The 13,850-nt window shown below is 40.3% G+C and overlaps 1 non-coding gene across 1 annotated transcript; it reads left to right on the top strand.

Annotated features, from left to right (window-relative positions):
* Positions 1-3,132: 3,132 nt before the first annotated feature.
* Positions 3,133-3,240, top strand: LOC136502449 (small nucleolar RNA R71). Its single transcript, XR_010770586.1, has one exon. It is a non-coding gene; the product is annotated as a small nucleolar RNA R71 (small nucleolar RNA).
* Positions 3,241-13,850: the final 10,610 nt, after the last annotated feature.

Raw genomic sequence — 13,850 nt, 5'->3', positions numbered from 1 at the left:
AAAGGCTTGCATAGAAGAGTTAGGCATTTTAGCTAAATCATGCCATAGTGGAATGACTGGTGTATCAGTACCCATAGGATGGTAAGCAAAGGTCAACAAGCAGGTCTTGGCACTAACATTTTTGGAAAACATAGCAACTAAATCATGGTCACTGCTGACTTTGATGTTGGACTTGGTTTCACCATAGTAGTAGAACATGTCAACAATGTCACCATAACCACAAGGGTACTTATCCACAATGTCTTCGACCAAATCCAGCATCTACAACTGTGCTTATTCTAAACCAACGACATCGAGAATTTGTCACAACAATCCTTATTTCTAATCTATTGCTCGTTTTGGGGTCCATCCTACATACAAACACCCATCGATTGAGGCAGATCTATGGCAACAAACTAAGCACCTACAATTAGGCTAAGTGCATGACAATGGAGGACAACAAGAGAAGAAGAAGACAATAGCTTACCCATCTGAAAGCCACATCGGGCACACCTCCGGCTCCACCATGGAGACTCCCTAGATCTCACGGTCACCCTCAACCATGGCCCCTACTGCACATGGCCTCGGATCTAGTGGGTCAACCTCTTGATCCCTACCCCATGAGACCCCCTCCTCACGTGTGCAGATCTGCTTGGTCACCGTCGCCTCTTCTCACCGCCACCTTGGTTCCTTCGGCTAGGGTTTTGAGAGAGAGAGGAGCTCGAGAGAGAGACGAGAAATGAGGAGTTGGAGACTATGGTGTCTTTCGTGGGACTTAAGTGGACACAGGGGCAAAAGGGTCATTGTATCCCTCTATTACCGGCTGTCACGCTCTAGACTGACGGAAGTGGCACACAAGACCAGGAAAGTTTGCGTGAGGGACTAAGGAGGGCTAGCCAAAATTTCTGAGACAGAGAAGGAATTAGAAACTTTTATAATGGCTTGTAGGGAAAAGTCTCTTTATACATTGGTCACATGTAAAGCCTAGCATATGTAAGCATTAGCATATATATGAAGCAACATTTCATGTGACAAAGTATGAGAATGAGATGAAATTTCATATGCTCATGTTCATGAATGCTTGGATAATGCTTGTGCTCATGAAATGCAAGTGCAAAAGTGCAAGCCCAACACCTAGGGTGTTACAATCCACAAGCTTTTTAAATTAAGCATGGTGCTTAGGTTAAAATAGCCTTTTTTAATGAAATTTTAACATGGTGTTGAATTTTGGTTAATGAACTTTGAGTTACTGTCATAAACAATGGAAGTAATTTTTGATGGAGACAAACCAAGGCTAAGTATACACTATAAAACTTTATCTTAGCCTTGCTTGAGTTGGGTGAACAAATAAAAAAATAATAAGATAATAATAAAATAAATAAATAATAATAGTAATAGTAATAAATTTAGGTTTCCTGGTGTTCAAGCTGGTGGAGCCCTTGCTTGTTTTTGTGTCTTTTGTTTTTGTTTCTTTGTTGAAAATAAAGCAGGTACAAAATAAGTGTGGGGGAGATCTCTCAAGCACAACGAATGCACATCCGAGATCTCCCGCCAATTTGTTGCACAACAGCGAACAGTAAAATCATGTAGAATTGGAGGACAGATGGCTTTAGAGGGCATTGGCTAAACCTTAGCCAAACCACTTCTGATTCTCCTTAACTCCCTCCTCTACAACATTGGTTTGTGCAAACACAACCCTCAACTCTCCTAAGTTTTGAAGTTTAAAACTGAACAAATTAAAAAGGCAAAACTTTTGATGCTAATAGCATGCTCCTCAATGATATGCAAATTTCTACCAGAGCCACATCTAGTGTTTAGAACTTAAAACCTCCAAAATTATGCTACTTATTCCTGCATTGAGTTTTGTCAAGTCTTGTTGACCCTTGTTGATAAAGTTATCATGCCTCCAAGATCAAGACCACATACACGCCACATATATGAGCCATTCCTACACTAGGAATACGCTAAAACATGCTTCTATCCACCAAAAAAATTCTACTCCTACACTAGGAGTAGACAAAAATAATATGTCTTAGAAATAAAACCCCATGTTATACAAAATAGTGATATCTCTCTCAATATGTGGTTCAAGAGACATGTGCTATGCAAAAGTACATGTGAAAAGAAAAAAAGGGGGACACATGAAGGTACCAAAGAAAAAATGGACACATGATGGTCCAAGTATCAAAAAATGATGAACACATGAAGGCTCATGTGAAAAAAAAGAAAGAGAAAGAAGATAGCCATGTTCTCAAAATAAAAATTATGAGAGAGATCACTCATATCAAGGACTACAGTATAGGTTTGACATTATTTTATCCACACACATGTACTTCTTGATCTAAGTGTATGACATCTTTTCTTCTTGGATCCAAGCTTTAACTTAACAGAATATGCAGAGTAAGCATGCCTTCATATCTTTCCCTACCCAAAGATCCATATAAGCTTTTTAGAAGTAGGAAAGAAAGAAGGCAACACTATGATATGCCTTGGTAAGGAACCAAACACATATATGAGCGATCCGAGAGAATCATTTGAGGAGCTAAGCTATGTTTACATTTTTAAATTCAAATCAAAACCTGAGTCACTAAATTGATTGATGCAAGGGGATTTCAATCCTTGCTGTTCCATTATTGAATCACCCAAGATAATGTGGTAGACGCTCCAAAGTTCACAAATGCAGGTGAAGTTTGGAATAACTTGTATGCAGATGTCATATCAAGGAGATGACCCATCTTAGTCTTTAACTTTACTCAAAGACGAGCAAAGGGCTAAGTGTGGGGGAGTTTTTCGTGGTCCTCTTGATATTCGAGGAAATTAATCCCCAAATACTATTAAAATGTGTTTTGGGAATTGTAAGCATCTTGAATAGTTTGACGATCTTTCTTGTAATTGGCTCACTGTTTAAGCCAATTCAACAAGACGTCTATCTTGGTTGATAGTGGACACACCTCTTCTAGTACTTCTTCGCTCTTATTGCATGTCTGAATACTTCCTTGAGACCAGCCTTGATTAGAGGCTATCTTTTCCATAAGAGTTTTAGCTTTTCCAAGGGTTAGTGACATAAATGCTCCTCCAGCAGTTGTATCAAGTTGTTCACGAGCTTTCTGAATTAATCCATGGTAGAAGCCTTGCATGAGCAACCATTCTTCAATCCCATGATGAGGACAATCTAAAATGTATTCTTGAAAATGTTCCCATGTCTCTAGAATGGTTTCTCCTTTCTGCTATTGGAAATTAGGAATTTTTCCTCTTAAGGCATTGGTTTTGCCTATCGGGAATTTTTTTGCTAGAAAGGCCTTCGAACATCTTGCCCATGTGTTGATGTTATATTTATTAGTGTAGAACCACTGCTTTGCCCTTCCCACTAATGAGAATGGAAATAGGTAGAGTAGTATGATGTCTTGAGCAATGTCCATGATGAAAATTATGCGGCTAATCTCTAAAAATTCTAGAGATGAGCACTAGCATCTTCATGTGCCTTTCAACTGAATAGGGTAGCTTGCACCATGTTGATGAGGCTTGGCTTGAGCTCAACTCAAGGTTGTTGGTTTTGAGTGCTGGTCCAATGCAGATGTTCTCAGTGCTTGGAGCAGAGAATTCACATAGAGTCTTTTCAGCCATTGCTTCAGAAACTGGTGTTGAGTTGTCTCTTGATTGGTTTGATTCTGATTGATGGAATTTGTTGACAAATCAGAACCAATCCTACAATACCCTATATAAGATATGAACAAAGACAAACAAGGGTAAGCCTACTAAAGCATAGGCATATAGTTATGATTTTATCAATAAGTATTTATTTGATCAATTCTCTTTTAGCCTTGTGCCCCTCCCTAGCAACGGCGCCAAAAATACTTGTTGGCATTTCATAGCATCACTCTTTTACTAAGTTGTCATCCCTAGCAATGATGCCAGAAATGCTTTGTTGCTAATTATTGAGAACACTTGTAAATTTATATATAGATTAAGTATCCATAAGCGCACAAATAATATACCATTGTAGCATTTCACCCGGGAGTATACCAAGTATCATTATTTATATTTTTCCATAGGGAGGAGCGATGGGGTGGCTAGAGATATTGACAAATATGTATACTTATGATGAGATCATTAACTTAACTCTCATGCTATAATAGGGGTAAGCCAAATGATAAATAAATGATAAGTGCAAGGCATTGATAATAATCTAGAAATAGAAATAGATACTCATAAATGTAGTATGGCTAGGTAGGAGATTAATTAAGAGAAAAGATTCCTAAGTCATTTCTTATTTACTAAGTCTTTTGTACAGTCTAGTATATATACTTTCATCTATAGCATAACTAACTCTGTATCTATGCATAAGGAACATTATTAAGGAAGATCAAGAACAGAGCTTGACTTCCTTCTCAACCGGGTTCTACTTGTTCTACAAACTGGGGAGTGGACTACAAAGGACTCAATGAGAGTGTCACACTCGTGATCTACCACATGGCCTAGAGTTTAGAGTGCATCCACAGGTAAACAATACTTAAGCACCATGCTTACATAATGTTGACCACTTAACTCACTCGAGTACTGAGCTAAGCACTTTGCGAACATATGCATAAATTCATCATCAATCATGACTATATCAAGAATACTACCAATGTAAACTAGGAACATAATAAATAGAAACATAGTATTGAAGTAGCACAAAGTCAAAATATAGAGGGATACAATGGCTTTACCAGCCTCGACGAATTCGAAATCCTGAGCAATATCCCAACTCTACTTGAATCTTGCTAGCTAGCCTATACTAGAACTGGAAGAATTGGAGCTCTACTCTCATCTCTCGAGAAACCCTAATTTTTTATCCTTCTTGACTTAATGATTAGGGTTATTGATTATGCCCTAGGGAAGGGGGTAGGGGCTGCTATATATAGGGGGATACATCAATTCTAGACACTTGGATCAAACTGACTTAAAAGAATAGCGTAGAAGCAATCTAGGAAGTGGTGTAGAACTGACATTCGAAGCTAGGGCTGACATGTGGGGCTAGGGGCTAGCCAGCCTATAGGTGGGGCTGGCCGACCCCACCTATTATCCTCCTATAGTCTAGCTTCGGGAGGATGGCTTTTGGTGATCTCTGGAACCTTCTAGTGCTATTTCCATCGTGGATAATTGCATTTAATTCTGATGATTGGGTCCACCATGATGGTTTTCTGAATAAACCCTGCTGAAAACACAGATTCATTAAAACTCATGGAATTTGTTAGTTTAAACCCCTAAGTCTTTGTTGGTGATCATTTTTATGCCCATTTTCAAGTTATGTTGATGGTTCATGATGAACGATAATTACCGTCAACAAACTCCCCCAAGCTTAACGTTTGCTCGTACCTGAGCAATGCTAAACTCAGCAATGGATCAGGAGTTGCATCAATGTTTTCACTCCTCAAAAGTACATATGTGTTCAAATAAGAATTCTCCTCTGAATTAGAACAAACTGATCTGACTTCCAAATTTACCCTTATTACCTTCAACCATGGAGCTTTTTAGCCTACACTTGGGTCTTGAGCAATTGAAAGATAGAATGATCAAGTCAAGCACTATGTCTCAAGTTATTTGCTCAACTATTATTCTAGAGTTTTTATAAGTTTTTCAAATAAAGCTCAGAGTTTTCATTGTATGACACTCTCAAGTCTCTCAACATATGTGGTATTTGTGGATCCTCACCAAGGCAATAGTAATGCTATGCTTTTTTCTTTCTATAGCTAAAGCTTATGTGGAGCTCATAGGAGTGGAAATAGCATGAAAGAGCATACTTGCAATGCATATATTGTGAAGTCAAGCCTCGGATCCAAAGAGAGTTGAGTCATACAATCAAATCAAGATGTGCATGTGTGTGGAATATGGTGGATATATATTGTGGGTAACCTAATTCTACTATGCTCCTTGAAAACTTATCTCTTTTGGAACTTGAGAATATTTGCAAGAAAACATGGGCCATCTTATTCATCTCTTTTCTTCTTTTTTAGGCGGGCATCTAAGTCCCCATTGTTTTAAATATCTTGGACACTTGTCCATTTTTTCCAACACTTTCTCTTTTTTCTCTTTTTTTCATGAATAACTTTTAAATAGCCCATGCCTCTTCTTTGTAGTAAAACTTTTGAGAGATAGCAACAAGAACTTAGAGCATTTATTTGGTGGATGAAAAACCTATCAAACATATTTTTGGTGTTTACTGCCAGTGTAGGAGTGAAACATTTTTGGGTGAATTTAAACAGAAAGCATGTTGTTGCGCCTACCCCCAGTGTAGGAATAGTGCATATGTGGTGGCGTGTACATGATCTTGATTTTAAGAGCATGACAAACCTCTCATAAGGGTCAACAAAGCTTGACGAAACTCAATGCAAAATAAGTAGCATAAAAGTGAAAGTTTTTCCTATACTAAATATCATGTTTGGCTCTGGTAGGAATTCAAGTTTTGTCATATAGGAACTCATCATGTAGCATTTTTATATTTTCAAAAGAAATCTCTAGAATTTTAGTATCACTTAGAACAAGATAAATAACAGCTCAGACTTTCTCATTTCATATCCGTCAATTACCTAGACTTAGATCAAGCATATGCTACCCACGAGTCTCAAGTTCGGAGCAAATCCTCATGACAATCATGACTATATCAAGAATACTACCAAAGTGAACTAGGAACATAATAAATAGAAACATAGTATTGAAGGAGCACAAAGTCAAAATATAGAGGGATACAATGGCTTTACCAGCCTCGGTGAATCCGAAATCCTGAGCAATAGCCCAACTCTACTTGAATCTTGCTAGCTAACCTATACTAGAACTTGAAGAATTGGAGCTCTATTCTCTTCTCTTTGGAAACCCTAATTTTTTATCCTTCTTGACTTAATGATTAGGGTTATTGATTAATCCCTAGGGAGGGGGGTAGGGGCTGCTATATATAGGGGCATACATCAATTCTAGACCCTTGGATCAAACCGACCTAAAAGAATGGCACAGATGCAATCTAGGAGGCAGTGGAGAACCGACATTCAAAGCTGGGGCTGACATGTGTGGCCAGGGTGTTGGCTAGCCTATAGGTGAGGCCAACCGGCCCCACCTATCATCCTCTCGTAGTCTGCTTTGGGGGGGGGTGGCTTCTGGTGATCTCTGGAACCTTCTAGTGCTATTTTTGTCATGGATAATTGTGTTTAATTCTGACGATTGGGTCCACCTTGATTGTTTTCTGAATAAACCCTGCTGAAAACACAGATTCACCAAAACTCATGGAATTTGTCAGTTTAAACCCCTAAGTCTATGTTGGTGATCATTTTTATGCCCTTTTCAAGTTATGTTGTCGGTTCATGATGAACAATAATTACTGTCAACAGCGACCACTTGCTTAGTACCTCGACGGATACTTTAAGCTAAGTAGTGTTTGTGATTCTTATGGTATAACCTCTTTTGATTAGTTAAGCTTTACTCTTACTTGTTTGCAGGTTCTTGGTCCATCCCCATGGCGGATACTCTATTAGAGGGCTCCCGATAAAGACAGATCACCCTGCATAGCACTAGAGTAGTAGTCGATAGCATAGACGTGGTGTCTAGGCTAGAGGCTACCTTCGTTTGCCTCATACTCTATGGTTGAGGGTTAGGCAGCAGGTGGTGATAGCCCTGTCTGTCTCTTATAATCCCCCACATCTAGGTATCGTGTAGAGCTATAGACTGGCATCACCTGGCAGACCAGGTGCAACCCAATACCCAAAGTAAGCAAGTAGAAGTAAAGTTTATCTATCCATAGACCCTAAGACCATATGAATCCATCTCAACCTCTACCAACTCTACCCTTGTGTTGTCCTTGGATGAACTAGCTAGGAGAGTACCACCATTCCCTATGGAAAATATGATACCCTAAATACTTCTGGGTGAAATGATACAATGGTAATTCCGTACGCTTGCGGACTATTTCTGTATGGGTTAAGAAATACCAACAAGCATTTCCAGCGTCGTTGCCGAGGAACGGTTGCTATTTTCTTCGAAACCTAGTTCATCCTCATATCTTGTATCTTTTTATAAAAAATACAAAATATTTTCACCATGAAGCCAGTTCCTATCCAAAAACCTTTCGCTTCAAAGGGGGAGTTCCCTGAGCCACCTTCAAAACCAAATCATTCATCTAGCTATGAACTCCACCCTAGTTTAAAAGCTATGGTTTAGGCACAACCCTTCTCAAGGCATGACAATGAAAACCCTTGCCATAACCTGCACAAGTTCGAGGAGATGTGTTTGTGCCTGAGTATCTCAGGCATGAGATAGGAAACTCTAAGGTGGACATTGTCTCCCATCTCTCTCACATGGGAGGCAAAACAATGGTACACACATGTCGTAGGAAGTATGAATGGGGACTGGGAAGAACTTAAAGACAAGTTTTACCTTGCTTTCTTCCATATGTCCCGTATCGTCTCTCTACCAAGGGTGATCCTCAATTTCAAGCAGTGTGAGAAGGAGTCTATAGGTGCAGCCTAGGCCAGATTTTCAGCGTTAATACACTCTAGCATAGACTTGTCTTTACCCGATAGCATATTACTACAACTCTTTTACTAGGGTATTGACATGGATGCTGACTTGTGCCTTGACATGACTGTCGAAGGTCATTTCACACACAAACCTATGATGGAACAAGTAAAATTCCTTGAAAACTTCATAGACAAACACAATTCTTTCATCATAAGAATCAAACCCCTCTAGGCCAAAGTCATGTTGAGTGTTGAGGAGTCTTCATTAGTCAAATTCAAACCCTTACCATCCTTAGATTAAACTCATGAGCCCTCACCTGAACCTCGAACACCGAAGGAAAGAGTACTTCATCCTTCAGAGTTCCCTATCAAATTTAAGGATTATTGCAATACCTTCAAGATATCACAGCATGAAAAGCATACAAAGGAAGTTTCCCCTAGGGTGGAACCATCAAAGGAATGGTTAATGGAAGTGAAATGTTCTTGTAAAGCAATTTGGATTCTTTCACCTTCCATGACCATACCTTGCTCATTAAGGGAACAAACATAGAATCCCTATACAACCCCATAGCCAGGACTAGTATCATGTCAGAATTCCTAGCAAAAAACCTTTTGCATAACATGCCACTAGTCTTGACCAATAAACTCTTCAAAAGTCCTTTGGAACTATTTTTCAAGTGTTGTGGGATCGGCAGGGACGTGCTAGTCATAATTGACAAAATCGAGGTTTCCATAGACTTCCATATCTATGCCATCTTTGAGTTTGATATTCTCATAGGCTACCCTTTAGAAAATCTTATCCAAAAAAACCTTCCCATGGGGGCCTTGATGAAAAGTTTGGAACAACTACTTTCGCCACTCCTATCCCTTTTCTCAAAAGTCTAAAGGGGAAGCAGCAACCCAACCATAACCCATTCGAGGAGGTGAAGTTTATATCCCCATTCGTTTCACCTAAGCCTACTTATGAAACTGAACAATCATCATCACCCTCACTCGAACTCAAACCATGTCCCGTAGCAACATTGTGGTACTAACCTTGCAGCTTGAACATTAATGCTAAATATTTGGTGGTGAAGCTGGGAACTATGCCACCATTGATAGCTGCAAGATGAAGTTCCCAAGGTCGAGCTTGTGACCATAAACAAAGTACTATCGGGAGTTACTCGGATTATCACCATAAAAAGAAAGCATAATAATTATGATAATAAACCAACTTTCCTTTTCAATTTAAGCAAGAACATGTTGTCCGAATAGTATGCACCTTCGGGTATTCTTGTTTACTAACCCTTTCAGGTGAAGATCAAGAAGAATAGGGGACATACGATGCCTGAAAACATGGGAGCTGCATCAACTACATACCATGATGATCTTTGGTGATAGAACACACTCAAATAGGAGACCCCAACATTACACACTTGACTTTACACAAATGACCGAGTGAGGGAGAGAATGGTGAAAGTGTCACCAAAAGTTCCATACACACCAGAAGCCATCTCGGTCAAAAAGAAAAAAAATGATGACAACTCTGTTTTACTAAAAAAAGATATATATAAAAAAGAGAAGAAATTTGAAAAAAAAGAAAGAAGAAAAAAAGATATATATATATATATATCATATAAAGAAAAAAGAAGAGAGAGAAGGAGCCGAAAGATGAGTGCTCATCTTCTATACCGTTGCTGCTTACCACCAAGGCTCAAGGTTCATACACACTAGATGTGTGTGCGACCTAGCCTTGGTGTTCGCCTGAGTTGGAATATGTGCAATCAAGCCACCACTGCAGCAACCTCAAAGTTTCTTACATATATGCTGCCAGTAAATGCACTCAGGTATGCAAAGGTAATGTTCACCAACACCTTTACTCATATTTGTCTCCATGTGAATACAGTTTGGTCATACTTCCTTAGTTTATGATGTTTGCTCAAGTTTGGATGTATTCACTAGTGGTACATCCATAGGCTTTTTAAATTAAGCATGGTGCTTAGGTTAAAATAGCCTTCTTTAATCAAATTTTAACATGGTGTTGAATTTTGGTTGATGAATTTTGAGTTACTGTCATAAACAATGGAAGTAATTTTTTATGGAGACAAACCAAGGCTAAGTATACACTATAAAACTTTATCTTAGCCTTGCTTGAGTTGGGTGAACAAATAAAAAAATGATAATAATAAATAAATAAACAATAATAGTAATAGTAATAAATTTAGGTTCCCTGGTGTTCAAGCTGGTGGAGCCCTTGCTTGTTTCTGTTTCTTTGTTGAAAATAAAGTAGGTACAAAATAAGTGTGGGGGAGATCTCTCAAGCACAACGAACGCACATTCAAGATCTCCTGCCAATATGTTGCACAACAGCGAACAGTAAAATCATGCAGAAGGGCAGGACAGATAGCTTCATAAGGGATTAGCTAAACCTTTTGGTGTAGCCAAACCATCTCTGATTCTCCTTAACTCCCTCCTCTACAACGTTGGTTTGTGCAAACACTACCCTCAACTCTCCTAAGTTTTGAAGTTTAAAACTGAACAAATTAAAAAGGCAAAACTTTTGACACTCCATCTCCATGTAGTCCTTTGACTAAATCTACATACTCTTTATTCCTTGCTAATATTCATATACTTATGAACAATTCATCATAGGGACCCCATGTTATCGATATAGTAGGATGAAAATGAACCTTGCTCTCTCATATGTAGAACTTGGGATTTATCTTACAAAATCAAAACTCTAATAGCATGCTCCTCAATGATATGCAAATTCCTACCAGAGCCATATCTAGTGTTTAGAACATAAAACCTCCAAAATTATGCTACTTATTCCTGCATTGGGTTTTGTCAAGTCTTGTTGACCCTTATTGAGAAAGTTATCGTGCCTCCAAGATCAGGACCACGTACACGCCACATATATGAGCTATTCCTACACTAGGAATACGCTAAAATAAGCTTCCTTCCACCAAAAATATTTTACTCCTACATTGGGAGTAGACAAAAAAATATGTCTTAGAAATAAAACCCCCATGTTCTACAGAATAGTGATCTCTCTCTCAATATGTGGTTCAAGAGACATGTGCTATGCAAAAGTATATGAGAAAAGAGAAAAAGGTGGACACATGAAGGTCCTAAGGAAAAAAATGGACACATGAAGGTCCAAGTATAAAAAAATGATGAGCACATGAAGGCTCATGTGAAAAAAGAAAGAGAAAGAAGATAGCCATGTTTTAAAAATAAAACTTATGAGAGATGTCAATTTGAGGTCGGTTTGGTGCTTTCCATGAGGGGATGAAGCATTTTCCAAGGAACCCCTCCTCTCCACCTATAAAAGGAGGCTCCCTCCTCATTTGAACAAGACCTCAAGGAGCAAGAGCAATACTAAGAGCACCATTTCAAGGCTTAGGCCATATCTAGCTTGAGTTGAGTGGTAGGGAGAGATGTGAGGGAGAGTTCAGGGAAGTGCTAGACTTGTTGGTATTCTCCCTAAGCTTGTACCTTGCTAACCACCTGCTTCGTACCTCGACGGATACTTTAAGCTAAGTAAGTGTCCGTGATTCTTATGGTAGAAATTCTTTTGATTAGTTAAGCTTTACTCTTACTTGTTTGCGGGTTCATCGTCCAGTCCCCATGGTGGATACTCAAGTAGAGGGCTCCTAATAAAGATGGATCACCCTATATAGTGCTAGAGTAGTAGTCGATAGCGTAGACGTGGTGTCTAGGCAGGCTACCTTTGTTTGCCTCGTACTCTATGGTTGAGGGGTAGGCGACAGGTGGTGATAGCCCTGTCCGTGCCTTGTAATCCCCCACATCTAGGTACAGTGTAGAGCTATAGACTGGCATCGCCTGGCAGACTAGATGCAACCTAGTGCCTGAAGTAAGCAAGTAGAAGTAAAGTTTATCTATCCATACACCCTAAGACCATAGGAATCCATCTCAACCTCTACCAACTCTACCCTTGTGTTGTCCTTGGATGAACTAGCTAGGAGAGTACCACCGTTCTCTGTAAAAAATACGATACCCGAAATACTTCCAGGTGAAATGCTACAATGATAATTCCGTGCGCTTGTGGATTATTTCTGTATGCATTAAGAAATACCAACACTGATCTGATGGCAACTTACTTAGCCGATTTCGTGAACATATCGGCTCCCCTCAATGAATTCTGAAATCTATTGTCTTCGTGTATCGGTCAAAATTTGGTGTCAACACAAGCGCACAGCCGCAGCCATGGTGGCTCAGCGACATAGAGCTCGCTGGCGTAACGGTGGGCCAGTCGCTAGGGCATGGTACGGGTTAGGCTAAGGGCTTAGGCAACATCAACAGCTCACCGCGATGTCGATGCACTGCTTGGTTGAACTCACCTGTTGAGTGAAGGGAGCCATCAAGGGCTCCATCAAGCCACAATGACACCGGGTGAGTTACGCTGTGCCTATTTCCTCTTCTACCATGCTTGCTCTCCTTATAAAGCTCGCTACCGAGCCCCTCCCTCTCTCTTTCTATACACCACCTGAGCTCACACTACTGCCCTTGAAATCATTGCTCTGGAGTTCGTTGGTCGTCACAGTCACGCTTAGGAGCTCTACCATGCCCTGCCACGACCGTAGGTACCTTTCTCTTCTCAAATTGGTCATGGGTTTGACATTCTCGAGCTCACCGGTGATGGATTCTCTTTCTAGTCTGCCTTCACTCATCACCGGTCGCTTTGGAACCTCCTTGGATGCCGCAATCACCTCTTCTAGACTCGCGGTATACCTCTTATGCTCCCCGTCCCTTTACTTTCATGAATGCTACACTGGAATGCCATGACGATTAGCTCAGGATCTCACCGGCCATGGCATTGCTATGGGGCCATCGTTCTGACATGCTTCCCCACCTTTTCTTTATGCCATGTCAAACTCGTGTTATCACGCTCATTACTCCCGTGCCCTCGGTTTGGTTTGAGGTGGTCAAAATCATAGTTCCGGTGATCACCGGTGAGCTTGGGTCACTGGCATCAATGGTGTTGCCACCGCTGCATAGTGAGCTAGTGGGGGGAAATGCCCCCCTTTCATCTGTGCCGTCGGCTCTCCCACGAACGGCGTGGCTTAGATGCCCCTTTAGGGTTAAGTGGCCGATCCATCGTGGACCCATGGACACGGAGCATAGTGCCCACATCACCGGTTCACCGCACATGGTGGTGCACCGCACCAACTAGCGTGCGCCACATTGTGCCCAGTCAGCGGTGACGTGGTCAAACCGCAGGTCAACCGAGAGCACTTTGCGCTTTAGCCCTTCTGTTTTCCTAAAATCAACCCGCAGCCCAACATCAGTTCAAAAGCATTTACTTTTACTCCTATATATATATCTGTTTTAGCCCCTATATTTTTGAATAATAGTATGCGCCGTCTAGATTTTATTAGTTTA

The sequence above is a fragment of the Miscanthus floridulus genome, chromosome 13 (genome assembly GCF_019320115.1).
Source record: "Miscanthus floridulus cultivar M001 chromosome 13, ASM1932011v1, whole genome shotgun sequence".
Lineage (NCBI taxonomy): Eukaryota > Viridiplantae > Streptophyta > Magnoliopsida > Poales > Poaceae > Miscanthus > Miscanthus floridulus.
Note: the sequence above shows the minus strand (reverse complement) of the source record. Positions and strands in the feature narration are given on the sequence as shown.